This window comes from Schistocerca cancellata, chromosome 4 (assembly GCF_023864275.1).
Source record: "Schistocerca cancellata isolate TAMUIC-IGC-003103 chromosome 4, iqSchCanc2.1, whole genome shotgun sequence".
NCBI classification, from domain to species: Eukaryota; Metazoa; Arthropoda; class Insecta; order Orthoptera; family Acrididae; genus Schistocerca; species Schistocerca cancellata.
Genome location: NC_064629.1, coordinates 495,520,778 through 495,539,236, shown reverse-complemented (window position 1 = coordinate 495,539,236; position 18,459 = coordinate 495,520,778).

Genomic DNA, 18,459 nt, shown 5'->3' with positions numbered 1-18,459 from the left:
TTTGAGTACAATTTTCCATTGTTACAACCTCTCGATACACCACAGCATCATCTGCAAAAAGCCTCAGTGAACTTCCGATGTCATCCACCAGGTCATTTATGTATATTGTGAATAGCAACGGTCCTATGACACTCCCCTGCGGCACACCTGAAATTACTCTTACTTCGGAAGACTTCTCTCCATTGAGAATAACATGCTGCGTCCTGGTATCTAGGAACTCCTCAATCCAATCACACAATTGGTCTGATAGTCCATATGCTCTTACTTTGTTCAATAAACGACTGTGGGGAACTGTATCGAACGCCTTGCGGAAGTCAAGAAACACGGCATCTACCTGTGAACCCGTGTCTATGGCCTTCTGAGTCTCGTGGACGAATAGCGCGAGCTGGGTTTCACATGACCGTCTTTTTCGAAACCCATGCTGATTCCTACAGAGTAGATTTCTAGTCTCCAGAAAAGTCATTATACTCGAACGCAATACGTGTTCCAAAATTCTACAACTGATCGACGTTAGAGATATAGGTCTATAGTTCTGCACATCTGTTCGACGTCCCTTCTTGAAAACGGGGATGACCTGTGCCCTTTTCCAATCCTTTGGAACGCTACGCTCTTCTAGAGACCTACGGTACACCGCTGCAAGAAGGGGGGCAAGTTCCTTCGCGTACTCTGTGTAAAATTGAACTGGTATCCCATCAGGTCCAGAGGCCTTTCCTCTTTTGAGCGATTTTAATTGTTTCTCAATCCCTCTGTCGTCTATTTCGATATCTACCATTTTTTCATCTGTGCGACAATCTAGAGAAGGAAGTACAGTGCAATCTTCCTCTGTGAAACAACTTTGGAAAAAGACATTTAGTATTTCGGCCTTTAGTCTGTCATCCTCTGTTTCAGTACCATTTTGGTCACAGAGTGTCTGGAGATTTTGTTTTGATCCACCTACCGCTTTGACATAAGACCAAAATTTCTTAGGATTTTCTGCCAAGTCATTACATAGAACTTTACTTTCTAATTCATTGAACGCCTCTCGCATAGCTCTCTTCACACTACATTTCGCTTCGCGTAATTTTTGTTTGTCTGCAAGGCTTTGGCTATGTTTATGTTTGCTGTGAAGTTCCCTTTGCTTCCGCAGCAGTTTTCTAACTCGGTTGTTAAACCACGGTGGCTCTTTTCCATCTCTTACGATCTTGCTTGGCACATACTCATCTAACGCATATTGTACGATGGTTTTGAACTTTGTCCACTGATCCTCAACACTATCAGTACTTGAGACAAAATTTTTGTGTTGAGCCAACAGGTACTCTGAAATCTGCTTTTTGTCACTTTTTCTAAACAGTAAAATCTTCCTACCCTTTTTAATATTCCTATTTATGGCTGAAATCATCGATGCCGTAACCGCTTTATGATCGCTGATTCCCTGTTCTGCGTTAACTTTTTCAAATAGTTCGGGTCTGTTTGTCACCAGAAGGTCTAATATGTTATCGCCACGAGTCGGTTCTCTGTTTAACTGCTCAAGGTAGTTTTCAGATAAAGCACTTAAAAAAATTTCACTGGATTCTTTGTCCCTGTCACCAGTTATGAACGTCTGAGTCTCCCAGTCTATATCCGGCAAACTAAAATCTCCACCCAGAACTATAACATGGTGCGGAAATCTACTAGAAATATTTTCCAAATTATCCTTCAGGTGCTCAGCCACAACAGCTGCTGAGCCAGGGGGCCTATAGAGACATCCAATTACCATGTCTGAGCCTGCTTTAACCGCGACCTTCACCCAAATCATTTCACGTTTCGGATCTCCGTCAATTTCCTTCGATACTATTGCACTTCTTACCGCTATAAACACGCCTCCCCCTTCACTGTTCAGCCTGTCTCTGCGGTATACATTCCAATCTGAGTTTAGGATTTCGTTACTGTTTATGTCTGGTTTCAGCCAACTTTCTGTCCCTAGTACTATATGGGCGTTGTGATCGTTTATTAATGAGAGCAGTTCTGGGTTCAGACAGGTGGGATTCTGATCCCCACCCACTCCATATCCACCATTATGGGTTTAGAGCGAATCCTGACAAGCAGTTGTAGCATACCCGAAAAAACCCGAAAATTCCAGCCATTTTTCTCGACTGTAGGACAGTGCTTCGAATTCCAGGAGAATCATTTTTACATCTAATCTGTTGTGTGTGTCTGTTTTTTTTAGTGACCTATTGTGGGTTTAGAAATATGATGTGAACTTTTAGATATGTAATTGTTCTGAATTTTCAGGTCTGTGCTTAGACACCTGGGCGGAATTCCCATATAAGAACTGGGATTCTAAAAGTGAGGAAAATAAAAAATAAGTTCCACAACAACCCTAACTCCACCAGCTACGATAGGCTAAGCCCAATCAGCGTTTCACAGAAGTGATGAATACCACAGTAGCTGTAGGACACTGAAACTTTTTTTCCCTCTCTGTCAGTGCCACCAAACAAGCAGCTGAATCTCGAAAAGTGGGGCCTGGGAGTAGTGGATAGTGGAGGGTGGCAGTAGGATAGTTTTTCTGCTGGTGTAAGCTTTCGCCAACACCCCAGGAGGCAAAGAAGTTGCAAGGAGGTCGACAGAGATCAAAGACAGACTCCCAAGGAACTCGCCGTCAATGACCTCTCGGCCGTCAGTATTTAGATCGCTGCCGTGGACCGGAGGGCTCAGTCAGTCTCCCAGTGAGTCAATGAGTCGACTCATCAGTTGCAGCCCATTTGGAGTCACTGTCGCAGTTAGCTCAGCCTCTAGCTCAGGGTCATAGAGTACCTAGCGATCAGAGTAGTCCACATAGCGGACTTGTGCTTCACCAGCAGTGAGGCTAACGGGAACTATTACGGAGAGCTTGTACCACAATACTTAGACAATCTTAAGTTAAGTAGCTTTCTGTTTATGTTAATAAAGGATCCTGTTAATACATGAGTGCAGTTGTGTTACAGAAAGAGGATACTGGCCACAAAACAACATCCTCTCCTTGCTTCCCACGGTACAAGCCTACAGTGACAAGGAGCCGACACAAAACTGGCGACGAATATAACTCAATACTGATATAGCTTGCTTCTCTTGTGTTTTAGCTTTCAGGGGTGCTCATTTCTATTTGCTAATTTTTTTGTGTTCTTGCATTTATTCCTGGAGGAGAGCCGCAGATACTGATCTAAATTCTCTTTCCAGAGACTTTATTGCTATAACGTACTCGCATTTGTGTAAACCATGGCTACCCTGCTCCCTCCACCCCCGGCCCCCCAGCCGCAGGCGGCCAATGTGAAGGATCTAACACAACATTTTCAGTTTCAGGACCAACAAATATCTGAACTACTAACGACGGTGCAGCTTCTGGCTGCACAAACTGCATCGGCCGCCCAACAGACAAACCGACCCGCCCGACAAGTGTCGCCGACCTGCATGCTACCGTTGCGGCAATTCAACGACACAAAAGAGGAACGGCTCGAATACATGATGCAGTTCCAAGCACATTGTGAAGTTCATTAGTTGAAGGTTCTGCAAAGCTAAAATATTTTCTTTCGATAGCGGGGTCCCCAGCGTCCAGCGTAATACAAAAACTATTCCCAGCAGCGTCTCCCGACGAACTCAGTTACGACGAAGTAATAGCTGCATTAACCAAGTACTATGACTAGAAAGTTCAACTAGCTGCAGCCAGATATCATTTGTTTCGTTTGCAGAAAAATCCGGAGCAGACGTACCGCCAGTGCTACACAGAATTAACGGGCATGACTAGTAAGTGTAAATTTAGGTTTCGTTGTGACAACTTTTACAGTGATTTAATGATAAGAGATGCAAAAAAATGTTCAAATGTATGTGAAATCGTATGGGACTTAACTGCTAAGGTCATCAGTCCCTAAGCTTACACACTACTTAACCTAAATTATCCTAGAAACAAACACACACGCCCATACCCGAGGGAGGACTCGAACCTCCGCTGGGACCAGCCGCATAGTCCATGATTGCAGCGCCTGAGATCGCACGGCTAATCCCGCGCGGCGATAAGGGATGCAATAACAGTAAATGTCCCAGATAGTAGAATAGGGGAACAGAACTTGAAGAACTCTCATCCATCACTTCCTCAATTTTAGAGCAATTAGATTCGAGAGCCATAGCGGCCGGTAAGTATGATTACGCCCCGATTTGTCGGGTCGAGTCGCCCGTTAATCGCGACCGCCCTAAGCAGCTATGACAACGAGCGAGTACACAGCCACGTGGACAGCCACGTATACAGGTAAACAGGCCTGTGGGCTTAGTGAACTCTTACCCTAGATGTTTTGCTCGCCATAAGAGACAGGATAGCCCATCACGTAACGCAACGTGTTACATGTGTGGAAAAAAGGCCATGTCCAAGCAGTTCGTTCTCAACGGCACAAAAACGCCAATTTTGCCCACTCCCAGAAATAACAGGCTCGTGCACATGCAGTGAACTTTCTGTTTTCCTAACCGACAACAGGTTCTTACAAAGATTAAGGTTGTGGCTAATTATCACTCTAGTGCTCGTTCTAACAAACTATTTGTTTCTTTACGAAATGTTTGCCGTCGTGAGAACTTTCAGTTGGACACAGTGGCTTCAGTAAATTTTCTTAATCGTGCCACGTACGAACAGTTAATGTCACCACGCCTTTCTAAATCTTGCAAGCACCTCACTGCTTACAAAGGACAGAAAATTCCAGTGCTTGGACAGTTTACATTCCCTGCCCCTTACGAATCTCACACTAGATCAGTAAATTTTACTTTGTTGAAATCAAGAGACAGCCAGAACACTTTCAGATTGCATCCCTTTGATTTCTTTGGACTTAGCATCCACTAGAACGTACTTTCCATATCAGCTTGTGCCCCAAAAGACAGTATCTCTAGTTTGCTTAACGAATTTCCTGAAGTATTTTCAGTATGAATAGAAAAAGTTAATAATTTTGTAGCTCATTTACATTGAAAGACAATGCACAGCATAAGTTTTTTCATGCCTGCTTCGTTCCAATTGCTTTAACACAAAAAGTAGCCGGGGAATTGAAAGAACTGCAAGATAATGGGTAATTGCTCCCATTCAAGCCAGTCAGTGGGCAAGTACTCTCGGTTTGTTGCCTAAACCTTCTGGTCGCATTCGCAGTTGTGTTGAATTCAAGTCTACAGTCAAACCACAGGCAGTAGTTGACACTTATCCGTTAACCCGACCTGAGGAACTCATTGACAAGCGTAGTGCAGGACGTTACCTTTCTAAGATAGATTTGTGTTACGTCGTAAAGTCAGCGCCAGCACACCAGTCGGGAACTACCGGGAAGTGAGAAATCAGCCAGTCGTACTCTGACCGACCTCTCTTGCAGGGCGACAACGCGACAGCAGTGGCCCCTAGTTGAAGAGAACATAAGCACCGCGCCCGGCTGGTGGGACCCCACTTTGATAGCAGCGTCAATGACAGACACTTTGTTAGGAATCTCTATGTAGCACAGACTTGTATTTGCCTATGCTGAAGAAGACTGATTGTTTTGTACGTCGCCCTTTGCTTGCGACACAGTATCGGAGTTAAGTATTTTTGCTGTCTTATTGCAATCAAACTCATTAATACGAGCTGTTTGATTGTTTTTCTAGCAAACCGAGTATACCGGCTTCCTATGCACAGCAACAGTGACGACAAGGGCGTACGAACAGCATTGGCGACGAGATGAACAACTACCAACGTGACAACCTGTTCGCGTTTCGCATCCAGAGCCACTAGCGGCTACATATTTGTTTTGTCGTGGGCTTTTGTGATTTGCTGGCGCCTTATTTCTACTCTGTCTTTTCTTTGCGGGGGTGTGTTTACATGCTTTAACAGTGTTTGTTATTATGTTTTTTCTATTCAGTGTTTTCAGGTGTGCTTGTGTGCTTATTTGTGTTGCTTGCATTGTCAGTTTATTGCATTTGCCTATTCCAAAATGAGCAACCCACCTCTCCCACCCCCTGCTCAGGCACCTCAGCTGAAAGAGATAGAAGCAACGCAGCTAACACAAGATTTTAAGTTTCAGACACATCACATTGCAACCCTTCTGAATACGGTAGAGCAATTATTCGCAAACCAAGCAACGAATTCTGCTCAATACGCAAGAACTGAAGCTTCGAGTGCCATACTGCCTTTTCGCCAGTTTAATGAAAAAGAAGAGGATTGGCTCGAGTGGTTGAAACAGTATGAAACCCCCATCATTGCTCACAATGTATCGGGTACTGTGAAACTACGATACTTTTTCTCAACGGTACAAAGTGCAGTGTTTCGCCTCATTCAGAAACTTCCCTAACGCCACTCCCAGTGAACTTTCCTATGATTAGGTTGCAGATTCTCTAACTAACTATAATGAACAACAAGAGAATGTGGTGGCAGCTAGGTACCAATTCTTTCGTTCCAAGAAAAGATCGGAACAAACTTATCGCGAGGTCTATCGCGAGTGGGCATCAGATTTGCATGGTATGAAATGCAAACTAAGATGTGCTTGTTGTGCTTTATATTCAGATGTGATGCCGGGTGATACGATCATGTACAGCTTTTGAAACAGTCGCATCCATCATTTCATCACACAGTGCAAATTCTAGATCAGTATGATTCATGTACCGTAGCGGCAGAAAATTTTGGGCAGCCACCAAATTGTCGGTGTGAGTCATACCTTGCTGATAACCAGCCTAGTAGGCAGCAACAGCATGCGCACGCGAAGCTGCATAAACAGTTCTATGATCAGTCGGATACATAGGGTAATATAAATAAGTCATGCCCTCGGTGCTGTTCATGGCACACATGCCAAGATTAACAGTCCAGACAAGCACAGTGTTACGCTTGTGACAATAAAGGTCACGTAAACCTTATGTTGGCAACAGAACAAATATAACAATTCTACCCACTCACAAATATCTAGTCACAAGGCCCATGTAATCAATAAATTGTATTCAAAGCCTGCCACGGACATTAGCAAAATTAGCAGCCAAACGGTTTCTTCAGTGCTACGCCAGTCCAAGAAACTTTTAGTTCATTTGCATTGTAGTGGAAAAAGTGAGAAATTCAGTGGGACATGGGTGCCTCTGTTACGTTGCTGATTCGTAACATATATGAACTGATAGGCTCCCCAAACCTGTCTAAAACTGGTACACACCTAACGATTTATAATGGACAAGACATTCCCGTTCTCGGAAAATGTACTTTGCCTGCCACGTGTCGCTCGCATACATGAACGGTGTCTTTTACGGTGCTACAACCACGCAATTGTGAGAACATATTTGATCTTGGTTAGTTTGATTTGTTTCGTTTTAACATTCACGACAACGTGTTTTCTGTGTGTATAATGCATACAAAAGACAGTGTAGTTAGCTAACCAAAAGAATTCCCACGACTCTTTTCTGAAGGTTTAAGCAACACTAACAATTTTCTGGCACATATTACTATGAAACGCAATGCTCGTCCGGTATTTTGCCGGGCCACAACTGTTTCCATTGCATTATGGGTCGATTAGGCTGCTGATCTTGAAGAATTGCAAGACAGCGAAGGTATTGCGCCCATACAGGCTAATCAGTGGGCAAGTCTACTGGTTTTACTTCCCAAACCTTCAGGTCGCAGTCGCCTCTATGTTGACTTTAAGTCTACAGTCAACCCACAAACTGTGATTGATTCTTATCCATCGCCACGCCCAGAGGATCTCATGCACAGATTAGACGCTGGTTGCTACATTTCAAAAATTGATTTGCGGAATGCATATATTGAAATACCAATAGATGAAGAATATCAAAACAAGTTGGTTGTGAACACTCATTTGGTCTTGTTTAAATATATGAGTCTGCCTTTTGGCAGTGCTTCCGCGCCCGCAATTTTGCAGTGGTATTTGCAACAGCTGACTTCTCAGGTACCAAACTCTTCAAACTGTTTGGACGATACTGTCGTACAGGTCGGACACCCTGTGAGCTTTGTTTTGTGTGTTACCTGATGCAAGACAAAGTCTAGACAGCACAAGTGTGATTTATTTAAAACCTGTGTTGCAGTATCTTTGTCGGGTTATAAAAAGTCAAGGTTTACATTCTCTTCCGTCACATATGTTAGCCCTACGTGACCTGCCAGTTCCTCGTAATGTCACAGACTAGCAGTCAGTATTAGGGAAAATGAATTATTATATTCGGTTCAACCGAATGCTGCACAAATCGCAGCTCCATTGCATCGCTTGCGACGCAAGAATGTCCCCATTGTACGCACAGGTGAGTGCCAAGAAGCTTTTCAAAAACTTAAAGATGCATTGCTCGGTGATCGATGTTTGGTTAACTTTGATCCTGAAAAACTAGTTGTGATTCAAGTTGACGCTTCCCCTTACGGAATCGGTGCAGTGCTTTTGCACAGATTTGGTGATAAAGACAGACCTCTTATGTTCCATCAAAAGTGTTGTCCAGAGCTCCGTATAACTATTCATAAATAGAAAAAAGGCACTGGCTATTGGGTATGATGTCACCAAATTCCATCACTACTTGTATGGCAGAAAAGTCTACTTAGTAACGGATTACAAGCTATTGCAGTCCTTGTTTCATCGCAAGAAACCGGTTCTTGTACCCACTGCCCAGTAACTGCGAAGATGGGCTTTGCTGTTGTCTCAGTACCAGTGCAAGATTGTGTATCGTCTGACAGCTCAACATGGCAATGCGGACGCATTTTCATGACTTCCGATTGGCCCTGATACAGTCTTTGACGCTTCTGCTTCATTTTGTTGTCACATCGGTGCTCAGGATTCTGAATTGCTTCAATCCATTCCTATGAACTACAGAAAAATTGCACAGGTCATGGAAGCTGATTCATATTTGGACATTTTGCTCAAATACATTCCTACGACTTGGCCTCCACATTGCACAGCATAAAGAACTCTGTAGTGCGCCGATACATTGCATGTCGGCATATTAACGCTATACAGCAAGATGTGATCCTTGTTCAGAATGACAGAGGATATTCACGTGTATTGATCCATAAAGCTTTGCAAAAAGAAGTGTTGCAGTTACTTCACCAAGGACACTGGGGGATTAGTCGTATGAAACAGTTAGCGCGTCGACACTGTACTTTTTAGGGTATGGACACGGAAATAGAACACATGGAGTCATAGTGTCACGCATGTGCGGAAAATCATTCCGATCAGCCTCAAAAATTCCGTGCTAGGCCTAAGTCGCAATCACCATGGCAACGTGTGCACATACAAATTGCGGGACCTTTTTGGAACATTCATTGTTTGACTGTGGTACAGTCTTATAGTAAGTTTCCTTTTGCTGTACCAATGAACCGGACGATGTGACGTAGCATGGATCAGGAGCTGTCCACTATTTTTTGCCTCGAAGGTTTGCCTGAAGTCATAGCTTCAGACATCGGCCCTCAGTTAACGTCAATTGAATCCGAGACATTCTGTGAACGAAATGCCATACAACATGTAACTAGTGCACCGTTCCATCGACAATCCAACGGCGAATTGGAACGTTTGGTCAGAACCTTCATGCAGCAGATGGCTAAACTTAGCACCGCACACACCAAGGATCAAGCATTGCAACTTTTCTCCTACCGTTCACATCCATGAGGTGGACCATCGCTGGCAGAACTGCTTCATGGCCGCCGCCATCGGGCACTGCTCCACCTGTTACACCATCCTCAGCAGCCGGTGCAGAAGGAAGGATGCAAGTACCACGTCGCCCCTTACGGTATTCTGTCTTTCAAGGTTTTAACGGCAGCAGACGATGGGTGCGAGGTGAGATCCTTCATCGATTTGGTGCATGCCTGTATTTCGTTGCAGGCCCAGACGGATTGCAGCTCCGAAATCACAATCAAATTCGCCACGGCCATGTGAGCGGTGATCCTTTTGTACCTCTTCGGCAAGATCCACGGATCCAGAGGACAGCACGGCCACAGCAGCCGCCATAGGGTGTCATCACGACACCGTGGGACAACTCCATGGAGACGGAGCCTTCGCCTCTCCACCTCCTCTCGTGCTACCGATGGAGCTGGGCCCATCCAAGCCGCAGCAGCCGACGCCTTCTGCATCTGGGTATGAATCTCAGGAGGTGGACACGTACCCATCTGGGCGTTTTCTGGGGGACTTTTCCATTAGAGGAGAGGACAGATGGTGGCTTACGACCGGAAGTCTGACGTCGCCTGCCACCACAGAGCGGCTACGTTCCTGCCTCCCCCTGCCCTTTGCCGTGGGTACGGTCCGTCCCTTCTGTGGGGGGGAGGAATGTTACGGCGTAAAAGTCAGCCCCAGCACGCAAGTCGGGAACGACAGGGAAGACAAGGCTGTGAGAAGGAGCCAGCCAATCGCACGCTGACCGACCTCCCTTCCAGGACGACAACGTTATTGCACTGGCCCCTAGGTGAAGAGGACATAAGCGCCGCGACCAGCTGGTGGACCCCTCTTTGATTGCACCGTCAATGACACACACTTCGTTAGGAATCTCTATGTAGCACTGAATTGTATTTGGCTATACTGAAGAAGACTGATTATTTTGTATTTTGCCCCTTGCCTGCGAAGCGAGTTCTTTGATGTTTGTCTAGCGAATCGAGTATGCAGGTGTTACTAGTTCCTTTGCATGAGGATTCACAGAAAGTGTTTGTTGTAAATACACACCTACGTCAGTTAGAGTATTTGTGTTTGCCCTTCGGCAGTCCTTCTGTAACAGGCATTTTTCAACGTTCAATGGAACAGCTGACTGCCAGAGTGCCATTTTTTCAAACAGCCTTCACGATATTGTCGTATCAGGTCTTACATGAGGGGAACCCACTGTCAATTTGCATACTCTTTTTTGACTGTTTTCAGAAGCAGGACTCAAATGTCGTTTCGAAATGTGTGACTTCTTTCAAACTGAACTACAGTGCTTAGGTCACGTGATAAACAGTTAGAGTGTGCACCCCTCCAGCCTCATTTGCCTTCAGTCCGTGACCTGCCTGTTCCTCGCGATATGTCTGATTTGCAGCTAGTACTAGGTAAAATGACATATTACATTCACTTTATACCGGAAGCGGCACAGATCGCTGCTGCATTGCATCGCTTGCGTTGCTAAGATGTACCTTTTGTGTGGACTAAAATCTGTCAAGACGCATTTCCGAAACTCAAAAGTGCTTTCCTTAGTGACAGATGTTTAGTGCATATTCACCCTGCCACTCCGGTAGTTTTGCAAGTTTACGCCTCTTCCTACGGAATAGGCACTGTGATTTCCCACAGAATTGATGCACGAAACAGATCTATTGCTTTTGCCTCAAAGTTATCCATGCAAACTCAGTGCACTTATTCTGAAATTGAAAAGAAGCTCACGCTATTGCGTATGGTGTGATCAAATTCCATCACAATTTGTATGGTCTTAAGTTGTATTTAGTGACAGATCACAAGCCTTTGCAGTCCTTATTTCATACGTCAAAGCCGGTTCCTACACAAACTGCTCAAAACTGAAACGCCGAGCTTGTTGCTTTTGCAGTATCAGTATGAAACTGTGTAAAGACCGACGGCAAAGCTTGCCAATGAAGACGCCCTATCTCGTCTTCCGACTGGCCCAGACGCTGATTTTGATGCATCGTCTGCATCTTGTTGCCAAATCGATGCGCAGTACTCTAAATTGCTGGAATCTTTTCCCTTCCACTACAGAAAAATTGCACAGGCCACGGAAGCAGAGCCTGAACTGAAGATTTGGTTGCATTGTACTCGCATATCTTGGCCTCGTTCATTGAACAGTATCCAGAACTCTGTTGTATGCTGATATTTTGAACGTCGGCATAATCTTTCAGTTCAACAGTGTGTGATTCTAAATCAAAATGACAGTGGAAAATCCCGTATGGTTATTCCTAACGTGCTGAAAAATAAGAAAATTGGAGAATTGTTTGCACTCAGCACTTAGCACGCCAGCTCGCCAGCACTGCGCTTGACACTGCATGGACGCCCACATTGAACTGAAGTCGGCACAGTGTCGCGCATGCGCGGAGAACCAGTCCGCTCGGCCACAAACATACTCAGCTTGGCCTAAGACTCAATCGCCACTGCAACGAGTGCACACAGACTTTGCATGACTATTGTGGAACACTCGTTGGCTCTAAGTGGTATGCTCTTTTAGCTTGTTCCCATTTGCATGCCTATAAACCCTACCAAGTCATGTAGCACTATCCTCGTGTTGGCCTCGATATTTTGCTTAGAAGGTTTCCCAGAAGTACTTGTGTCGGACAGTGAACCACAGTTCATTTCACGTGATTTTGAACAGTTTTGTGAACGGAATGGCATTCGTCATCTCACAAGTGTTCCATTTCAGCTGTAGTTCAACGGAGAACTAGAGCGCTAAGATACTCACTTTCAAATAAGAAATGGCCAAGCTTCGCTCCACCCACACACGGGAGCAGCTGCTGCAACTCTTTCTTGCCTCATATCGCTCCCACCCACGAGATGAACCATCACTGGCGTAACTTTTGGATGGCCGCCTCCATCGGTAGCTGCTACGCTTGCTACACATACCGTAGCAATGGCCCGCAGGTATCGCTTTACGCCGTTCGATCTTGTCCTTTTCAGATTTTATGGCAAGCGTGGGCACTGGGAAAGAGGCACAAGCCAGGAACGCATTTTCTCTTCTATGTATTTGATGCAAGGCCCGATGGTTTGCAGAGCCGCCACCAGAATCAACATCACTCACATCATTTTACCCGTAATCGTGCTGCTCTCCTTCCCCCAGATTCATGGACTCACGGGACCACACGGGCTTCACAGCCACACACTGGTGCCACCAGGGCACCCCGGGAGGTGCTGACAGACGATGTACTCTCACTTCCGCAGTCCCCGATCGCCGACCCCATGGCCCATGGACCTGGACCCACCATCGCCGTTGCCGTCACAGTCATCGCCAAAGATAACGCCTTCAGACCTGGGTTTGTGCCCTGGCAGCAGTTTTCCGGACGATGTCCCTGTTGCGCCGCAAGCAAAATGGTTCAAATGGCTCCGAGCAGTGTGGGACTTAACTTCTGAGGTCATCAGTCCCCTAGAACTTTAAACTACTTAAACCTAACTAACCTAAGGATATCACACACATCCATGCCCGAGGCAGGATTCTAAACTGCGACCGTAGTGGTCGCCAGGTTCCAGACTGTAGCACTTAGAACCGCTTGTCCACCCAGGCCGGCCGTCGCAAGTAAGACGGCAGGGTGCGGTTGGGAGCACACCGTCCTCCACAGCTACGGCTACCGGCTCATTTCTACATCCAGGGTTCTGACATCGTCCCGATTGTCGTTCGCATACATAGAGGCCGAAGACAGACTGGCAAGAAACGCAACCCGAACGGACTCTTGGCTGCCAGTATTAAGATTGCCGCCGCTGACCGGAGGGCCCAGTCGATCATCAAGTGTGTCAGCTAGTCAAGTCATCGGTTGTGTCCCAGTGGGAGTCGCAGTCGCAGTTCGCTCTGCCTCTAGCTCAGGGTCAGTCAGTACCTAGCGACCAGAGTAGTGTACATAGCGGACTAGTTCTTCACCAGCAGTGAGGCTAATTTGCGCTATTATGGAGAGCTTGTGCCATAATACCTGGACTATCTTAAGTATCTTCTTGTTTATGTTAATAAAGAACCCTGTTAATGCATGCGTGCAGTTGCGTTGTAGAAAGAGGATACTGGCCACCAAACAACATCCTCTCCTTTATGAGCACCCTCCGGTGGCGGTATTCTGGTCTAGGGCAATCTGTCTTCAAACTTTGAGATAAATAAACACACACTTGATTCGAAAAAGTGGGGTGATTGTGGTAGAAATTGAGAGCAGTTGGCAGAAGAGTGTGGGTGACAAACCACAAAGAGATTAACACCACAACTAACACATTTCCCACCAAAATAAATAAATACTTTGCGTCCTTCCTCTCTTGCACCTCAGCCAGTTCACAACGAGGGGATGGGATGGACTGAGGGTGGATGACGTCATAAGAGTGTGTGATTCAGGTTAGAGGAAGTAGCCCATCTGACCTACTTCCCGTCAATTAATTTGATTTTCCCGCCATGTTTAGGGATGGAGAGGTATTGGTGGTGTCGTAACATTGGGGGGGGGGGGGGGGAGGAGTTCAGGGAGTTAGGTTAGTGGCGGTAGCCCAACCGTCCCTCTTTCCCAAGAAATTCGAATTTCCCACCTCGACATTAGTACGATATTGCCACATCTTGGATACGCCATCTTCAATAAATTTGGCAACAACATAAGCTATCACTGAAAGTCTGTTGCCCCACTACTTACAATGCCTTTCCTTCCAGCTCTGAGCACTGTTTCTCTATGTGGCTATATGAAATGGCTAATTATGGAGCTCCTCATAACTAGCAAACCCCTTCCTCTGTGTGCCTGCTGAGACCCATCATATGCAGCGCCATCTGTCCATCCACGAGGGCGAATTGACGAGGCTAGTCTCCATATTGGCTTTTCACATCAAGTGACCCAAACACGTTACCACCAGTCCCTCGTCCTCAAGTGTTCCATGAGATACACCGCAAGGGAGCAGTCCAAAGACGGCTGACTGCAGCTGAATGCAGATTCAGCTGTTCACGAACTACAGCCAGCTACTCCTCCGTTTGGACACAGCATCCTGCCCATCTAACACGACTAACGGAAGAAGTCAACTATTGAAGCACAGAAGAAAACAAAATATGCAACTTTCTACCATACTGTTGTGCCGCCAATAGAGGCTGACACCTACTGATCTGTGTAGCTGGCCGTTCGAAAGAAATGACGGCTGTACTACAGACTGTAGGAATCTACACTTTACAGTTATAAAAACGCAAGATTACTCCTCTGAAATAGAGAAACACGCACAAAACCTAACAATTAAACTATGAAGAACATGTGTGACAAGGTAACATGTACCTTGATGGTCTACTGGTTCGTAACAAGCGATAACTGGAGCCTGACTGAATAGGCAGAAATGAACAGTAGCTGGTGCTTGAGAACAAACAAATGAATAACAACTCCACTACAGACTGCCTGAGACTACATTTCACAGTTAGGAGATCGCGAAATTACACTGCTTAAATAGAATAATTAAACTACGGTGGAAACCAGAACAAGATAATGTTAAATCCTGCCTAGTCGTCAACTGTGGGGTGTCTAGGAAACATCCTTTCCCGGATCGCTAGACAGAAAATTCAGACAAATCATATTAATGAATTGCTGTACGGACAGTAAACGAGACTACTAAACTTTGAGAATTACATAGACACGTCGCAAGCAAAGGGCGACATGCAAGATAAACAAGCGTCTTCAGTATATACAATTCCTAAGTTGCTGCTATACAAGTGCCTAATCATGATGCTGCTGTGCAACTGAGCCTCGGCCATTACTTTTTTCTTGTGGAGGTGTCAATTCAGCGTCACCGGTGGTTTACGGTTTTTCTGTCTTGATGGATGGTAAATCGTTTCCATTCTACACTGATATCACTCCAGAGACATCATTGTAGTGCACGTTGAAGGTGTGGCAGTGGGACTTAAACTCCCATACCACCCCCCAACCGTGGAAGTTGCAGGCAAGAGGTAACATAACTACTAACTACATTAGGCATCAACGTTGGTGGTTTACGATGGTCGACACCCATCGAGGGGTAAATCAACACTAACGCTTAAAGAGTGGCTGTAGCAGGGTTATCGTTAGACGTGGTTGGAGTCTGAGCCCACAAGGATGGTGAGAGGAACAGGGTGTTGGTGCCAGTGCTAGGGAGTCGTGGTGCCAATGTGTTGTAAGCCAGCGACTGCATCACGTAGGGCTTCCACTATGGCATAGAGACACATTGCCTTCTCTCGCATGGACTGCCTTAGACTGGCCATGTCCGTTTCCTCGTGTATGGTAACTACCCGCGTGAGAGGAGGGGCATGCAGGCTCCACCGAAGCACCTTATTCTGCAAGCGCTATAGGGACTGCATCCGGGGTGAACTAATTGTAGCCCACACAGTGGAGTCATTGGTGAGGGAAGGGTGGACAACCATATGGTACAGCTGGTCCTTGGTGTCGAGGCTCAGTTTCCTGCTGTTGCACATTGGGTAGAGCGCTGTTACCAGCTTGTGTCCTTTTTGGGTGAAGTACTCTGCATGTCGATGGAAGAGTAGTTTTTTATCTATCCAGACACCTAGACATTTCGTATCAGGGGACCATGGGACCTGGACACCTGCAATAGTGAGTTTCTGGCGGAGGATGGGACGCCGCTTAGAGAAAGTAGGCTGCCGTAATTTTGGGGCATTGAGGGCAATCTTGTTTGAATGACACCAGGTCATGGACATATCCACCTGCCTCTGATAGCAAGCAGTGAGCTAATCTGTGTGGCCGCTGGCAGTACAGAGATCTGTATCATCTGCGTATTGCGCCAAGCGGCAGCGTGGGAGAACTGGCATATCGTTAACATCAATGTTAAAGTGGATGGGAGACAACACAGAGTCTTGAAAGTACCCATTGACATGTGACTTAACCTGGGGCGTTGACCATGCTGAATAATAAAGGAAGTCATGCTGTGGAGGAAATTATCCACGATCTTCACATAGATGTCGGGTATTGTCGGCTGTGTCAGCAATTTCTACACGATATTGTCCTCAAAAGTCTTGTCATACGCATTTTGCAGATCCAGGAAAGCCTCTGGCGTTGAAATGTAGGAATGAAGGCCCTTGCTGAAATGTTCCGTAAAACTAAGGACTTGAGGTTTGGTTGACAGATGGGAAGTGAATCCAAACTGTTCCAGACGAATTGTCCTAGCCACCGCCAGAGGTTGGGAAATGCGGTGGAATATCAAAGATTCTAGAACCTTTCCCATGGTATTCAGAAGACCAATGGGCCTGTTTTTAGTAGGGACTGTAAATTCCTTCAACAGCTTGAGGATGGCAATCGTTTGGGCCTGCTGCCACTGTGGGGGAAAACGGCCAGTAGTGAGACAGCGGTTCAGAATGCTGGTAAATAAGATCAGTCACTTCTGACCGAGCTGGTGGAGGGGTTTGTATAAGATGCCATCGACACCTGGAGCTGACTACCCATACTTCCAATGTAGGATCCGTTGGATTTCCGCTGGGGACCTAAGGTGAAGAGCAGTCAGAGGTAGTCTTTGTTTTAAAGAGTCAACGGCCGCTATAGTAGCGCTTTCATTCTGGTCTTCATCAGGCGTGAAGTCCTGGATGAGCAAATTGTTCTGGGCCTCAAACGCACAGAGATGATGATGTTTGGTTTGTGGGGCGCTCAACTGCGTGGTAATCAGCGCCCGTACAATTACCCAATCTTTGCTCAGTCCAGTTTCGCCTCTTTCCTGGATGATGATGAAATGATGAGGACACCACAAACACCCAGTCATCTCGAGGCAGGTGAAAATCCCTGACCCCGCCGGGAATCGAACCCGGGACCCCGTGCTCGGGAAGCGAGAACGCTACCGCGAGACCACGAGCGGCGGACTCAAACGCATAGACCAGAGTTTCTTCCAAACGAAAGTCATCATAAGTTCAGCTATCCACTGTGCGGACGAGATAGTTGGCCTTCACTGTGGAGTGCCACAGGGCTTGGACAAAAGCCCTATCCGATTTATGTTGGAGGAGGAACGTGGACATACTGTCCTCCCATTCTTCCGTTTTCCAATGTGTGAGGCAGAAGCAGAATTCACGTTGAAGATGCTTCGTGCGATGCTTATCCTGAGAAGCACAAAACTACTTGTACTGCGTGCAGTAGTGGTTTTTTTATGGATCTTGACTTTGCATAGTTGGGGAGGCAAGTCATCTAGTGTGGGTAAAGCCCTTGGGACAATGGAAGTAGAGGCTTTCATTGTCTCTTGGATTTTTATGGTTAGGTAATCAGCAGCACTAACCATATTGGCAACCGTTGTAAGGCCGAGATGTTGCTGAGTGGTGTTATTAAGGATCCTGGAAAATTTGTTCCAATCCATGATGGTCAAGGTAGAACAGACATCTAAAGACAGAGTGCCTTTGGAAAGGCACAGGAGCATGGGGTCGAAGTCAGAGGCCAGTTCATGGAGTGTTTCCAACGATAACTGCACCACAATGATCTTGGAAATGGCCACACCCAGCATGTCCAACTGGCAGTCGGAGCAGACTGGTATATGGGTGGGAGTGTGTGAGGGTCATAGACTGACAGTACCAGAGGATCTTACAGGTGAAGGAGGAGTCTGCCCTTGGGATCAGCAACACGAGAATGCTAAGCTGGAGGCTTGGCATTGAAATCTGCCAGAAAAATAAGTTTGTCAAGTTACTGAGGTCTGATTTAAGAAGTGGTAGGTTAGGGCTCAAATACGCTGCAGCAAAAGTTATATCACCAATGTGGGTAGAAACCATGACTGCCATAGCCTCCATGCCTCCATACCTTCGAATGTTAGGAGAACCTAATGATTTTGGATTAGTGTCTTATGTGGAAACACTGCTGTGCACCTACCGCAGCGATGGAGTCAGTCAGTGCAATAGCAAACCATGTTGTGAAGACGAATATTGCCGGTGGGTTTCAGGTGGTCCCTGAGACCA